Source organism: Salmo salar, chromosome ssa01 (genome assembly GCF_905237065.1).
Source record: "Salmo salar chromosome ssa01, Ssal_v3.1, whole genome shotgun sequence".
Classification (NCBI taxonomy): domain Eukaryota; kingdom Metazoa; phylum Chordata; class Actinopteri; order Salmoniformes; family Salmonidae; genus Salmo; species Salmo salar.
This window is the reverse complement of record NC_059442.1, coordinates 23,457,319-23,461,716: the sequence shown is the minus strand read 5'-3', so window position 1 is coordinate 23,461,716 and position 4,398 is coordinate 23,457,319. Positions and strand designations below refer to the sequence as shown.

At 52.4% G+C, this 4,398-nt stretch overlaps 1 long non-coding RNA gene across 1 annotated transcript; it reads left to right on the top strand.

Moving 5' to 3' along the window:
- The first annotated feature begins 1,280 nt into the window (after positions 1–1,280).
- Positions 1,281–3,470, top strand: LOC123726734 (uncharacterized). The gene is made up of 2 exons (XR_006758856.1): positions 1,281–1,399; positions 3,431–3,470. It is a non-coding gene; the product is annotated as an uncharacterized lncRNA (long non-coding RNA).
- The last annotated feature ends 928 nt before the right edge of the window (positions 3,471–4,398 follow it).

Sequence of the window (4,398 nt, the reverse complement as noted above, 5' to 3'; positions counted from 1 at the left end):
CACCTTCAACAGAAACACCTCCTCCCTTAACCCACCACTGTCCCCTCCCTATACCCACCCCGGACTCACCCCAGCTCCTGTATTCTTGCTGCTGTAGAAGGCCAGGGGCTGGATCACTGGTGGCTGCTGTGTTGTGCTATGGATGCTGTGCTGTGGAGAGCTGGAGGCTGAAGTGGCCTTTGTGGGTTCAGCTGAGCAGTTCATCCACTCTGGCACAGCCTCAGAGCGCTGCCTCAGCCTGGACACGGGTTGGCTGCCGGCCGGCCGCCCTCCCCAGCTCGCGCCAACGTCCTGACGCCACCCTGGGTGGTCCCACTTCATGCGGTTCTGGCAGCTCCGCTCCAAACACCCCCAGCTACCCCCACCTCTCCCCTCCTCGGGCCGGTTGCAAACAACCTTGCTGTGTTCCAAGTGTACAGCTCCACTCAGAATCAGCAATGTTGCAGGTCTTATTTTGATCTTTGGGGAGGATGTGGATGTATGTTTGGGTTTTTTATGAAAGTGAAAAGAAAATGACTGGATGCAGGAGGATTGGGTGTATTTATACATCATACAGTGGTTGGTCTGCTCTATGGGTCTGGGACACACACTGAAGTGAAAGGAGGCTGTCGTCCTTGCATGTCATTCAGCCCTACACTCTTAGAAAAAAAGGGTTCCAAGACGGTTCTTCAGCTGTCCCCATAGGAGAACACTTTTTGGTTCCAGGTAGAACCTTTTTTGGTTCCAGGTATAACTATTTTGGGTAAGGAAAGGAGAGCCGCACACTCTAGGAGCTCAGATGCAATAATTTTATAACCAACATTTCGACAGCCAGTCTTCATTAGGGTATAATAACCCTTATGAAGCCCCTTAGAAGACAGCTAGGCTGTCCAAATGTCATAAAATGATTGCATCTGAGCTCCTAGAGTGTGCGGCTGTCCTTTTCTTTTTCAAGTGTTCTACTCCACTAGCCAGCACCTCACCTAAACAGGTGTGGGTTTTTTTGCCTCCAGAACTCCTTTGGGTTCCATGTATAACCCTCTGTAGAAAGGGTTCTACACGGAACCAAAAGGGTTCTACATGGAATCAAAAAGGGTTCTTCAAAGGGTTCTCCTGTGGGGACAGCTGAAGAACCATTTTAGGTTTTTTCTAAGACTGCACCAGCATAGAGTCTACCCACTGTGCACAGACATCAGTTCAACGTTTAGCTTTGATTTGGTTGAGTTATCAACCAACGTGAATTCAATGTGAAGTCAACAAAAAAATTTAAACGTCATTGGATTTAGGTTAAAAGTTGGTGTAATGGCTGTTGAATGGAGTAGACCAAGGCGCAGCGTGGTTAGTGCTCATCATGAAATTTAATGGAAAATGAGAACACTTTACAACTAAACAAAAGACAACAGCCAAACAGTTCTGTCAGGTAACAAAGGTCCCGTGTGGCTCAGTTGGCTCAGTTGGTAGTTGGTAGAGCATGGTGTTTGCAACGCCAGGGTTGTGGGTTCGATTCCCACGGGAGACCAGTACGGAGAAAAATGTATGAAATGTATGCATTCACTACTGTAAGTCGCTCTGGATAAGAGCGTCTGCTAAATGACTGAAATGTAAATGACTAAACAGAAAATAACCAACCACAAAACCCAAAGGAAAACAGGCTGCCTAAGTATGGCTCCCAATCAGCAACAACGATATACAGCTGTCCCTGATTGAGAGACATACCCGGCCGAAACAAAGAAATACCAAACATAGAAAAAAGGACATAGAATGCCCACCCCAACTCATGCCCTGACCAACCAAAATAGAGACATAAAAGGATCTCTAAGGTCAGGGCGTGACAGTACCCCCCCCCCCCAAAGGTGCGGACTCTGGCCGCAAAACCTAAACCTATAGGGGACGGTCCGGGTGGGCATCTACCCGTGGTGGCGGCTCAGGAGCAGGACGCAGACCCCGCTCCACCGCTGGCTCACCCCACTTTAATGGCTCCCCTAGAGTGTGGTCTCTTGCCGCTGACCACGGACTGGGGACCCTTGCAGCGGGCTCTGGACTGGTGGGCGACTCTGGCTGCGCCCGGCTGGCGGGCGACTCTGGCGACTCAGGGCTGAGGGCCGTCTCGGCAGGCTCCGGACTGTGGGCCGTCTCGGCAGGCTCCGGACTGTGGGCCGTCTCTGCAGGCTCTGGACTGTGGGCCGTCTCTGCAGGCTCCGGACTGTGGGCAATCTCTAGACAGGGCACTGTCGTCGGAAGCTCTGGACAGGGAACTGTCGCCGGAAGCTCTGGACGGGGACTTTCCGTAGGCCTGGTGCAGGCACAGGACTCACCAGGCTGGGGAGACATGCAGGAGGCCTGGCTCTGGGCGCAGGCACAGGACGCACCAGGCTGGGGAGACATGCAGGAGGCCTGGCTCTGGGCGCAGGCACAGGACGCACCAGGCTGGGGAGACATGCAGGAGGCCTGGCTCTGGGCGCAGGCACAGGACGCACCAGGCTGGGGAGACTTGCAGGAGGCCTGGCTCTGGGCGCAGGCACAGGACGCACCAGGCTGGGGAGACATGCAGGAGGCCTGGTTCTGGGCGCAGGCACAGGATCCACCAGGCTTGGGAGACATGCAGGAGGCCTGGTCCTGGGAGCAGGCACAGGACTCACCAGGCTGGGGAGACTTTCAGAAGGCCTGGCTCTGGGCACAGGCACAGGATTCACCAGGCTGGGAGACATGCAGGAGGTCTTGCTCTGGGAGCAGGCACAGGACTCACCAGGCTGGGGAGACTTGCAGGAGGCCTGGCTCTGGGCGCAGGCACAGGATCCACCAGGCTGGGGAGACATGCAGGAGGCCTGGCTCTGGGCGCATGCACAGGACTCACCAGGCTGGGGAGACTTGCAGGAGGCCTGGCTCTGGGCGCAGGCACAGGATCCACCAGGCTGGGGAGACACGCTCCGTAGGGCGAATGTCGTGCCTCATGCACCAACACAGCAGCTCTCTCATATCTCTCTCCTCCAATCTCCCCATCAACTCCTTCACTGTCTTTGCTTCACTCCCGTCGCTCACCTCCAACTTCACCCCGGCTGGCTCTGGTTCCATCCTCAGCACCGCCGACCGTCCTGTGTGCCCCCCCCAAAAAAAATCTTGGGGCTGCCTCTCCTCCTCTTGCCGTGCCAGCCGATCCTCCCAGAAACGCCGTTCTGCCTTCGCTGCCTCTATCTCCTCCGGCGGGCGGCGGTATTCTCCAGCCTGTCTCCAGGGTCCCTTTCCGTCCAGTATCTCTTCCCAAGTCCAAGAGTCCTGAACCCTCTGCTCCTCCATACCACGCTGCTTGGTCCGTTGAAGGTGGGTGGTTCTGTAACGGCTGTTGAATGGAGTAGACCAAGGCGCAGCGTGGTTAGTGCTCATCATGAAATTTAATGGAAAATGAGAACACTTTACAACTAAACAAAAGACAACAGCCAAATAGTTCTGTCAGGTAACAAATGACTAAACAGAAAATAACCATCCACAAAACCCAAAGGAAAACAGGCTGCCTAAGTATGGCTCCCAATCAGCAACAACGATATACAGCTGTCCCTGATTGAGAGCCATACCCAGCCGAAACAAAGAAATACCAAACATAGAAAAAAGGACATAGAATGCCCACCCCAACTCACGCCCTGACCAACCAAAATAGAGACATAAAAGGATCTCTAAGGTCAGGGCGTGACAGTTGGATGATAAAAATTCAAAATCCCCCGATTACTTTTTGCAAATCCAAAACAATTTTCCATGTTGATTCAACGTCATCACATATATTTTTTGTTGTTGAAATGACATGGAAACAACGTTGATTCAAACAGTTTTTGCCAAGTGGGTACATACAGTCATCTTTTTCTCCTTCTCCCTCTCTCCCGCTCTTTTTCTTCTTTCTTTCTTTCTTTCTTTCTTTCTTTCTTTCTTTAGTATCTCTAGTAGTGTCAGTTAACCGCAAACAGAAGTGAAATCATCAAGAGAAAAAGTTAAATCATCAAGAGGCAGTCTGTACTGCAGACAGAAGTGAAATCATCAAGAGGCAGTCTGTACTGTAGACAGAATCAGAGTGATGAGTTGGAAACCGACAGTGAAATTACACTGGAAGATTTCAGATCCTCCTCTTACAGTTATCACAGAAGTCAGCCGACAAATCAACCAATCAGCCCGGTAGGCCAGGCCAGTGCTCCTCTGTGGCTCTCTGCATGGCTTTGAGCTTTGAGGAGTCATGTTCCATGGTTGTGGAGGTAATTATGCCAGGCTCCTACACTATACGACCAGCCCACCGCCTGCTGCCCCCTCCAACCCAAAGAAAACCCTGTTTCTCTCCCCTCACCCAGAGACTCACAACTCCTCGTCTGATTGCAGATGATTAAAATCATTAGAGGTTGTTAGTGGGAGTCACTGCTGAGCTGGCCCAGGCCTGGAGTA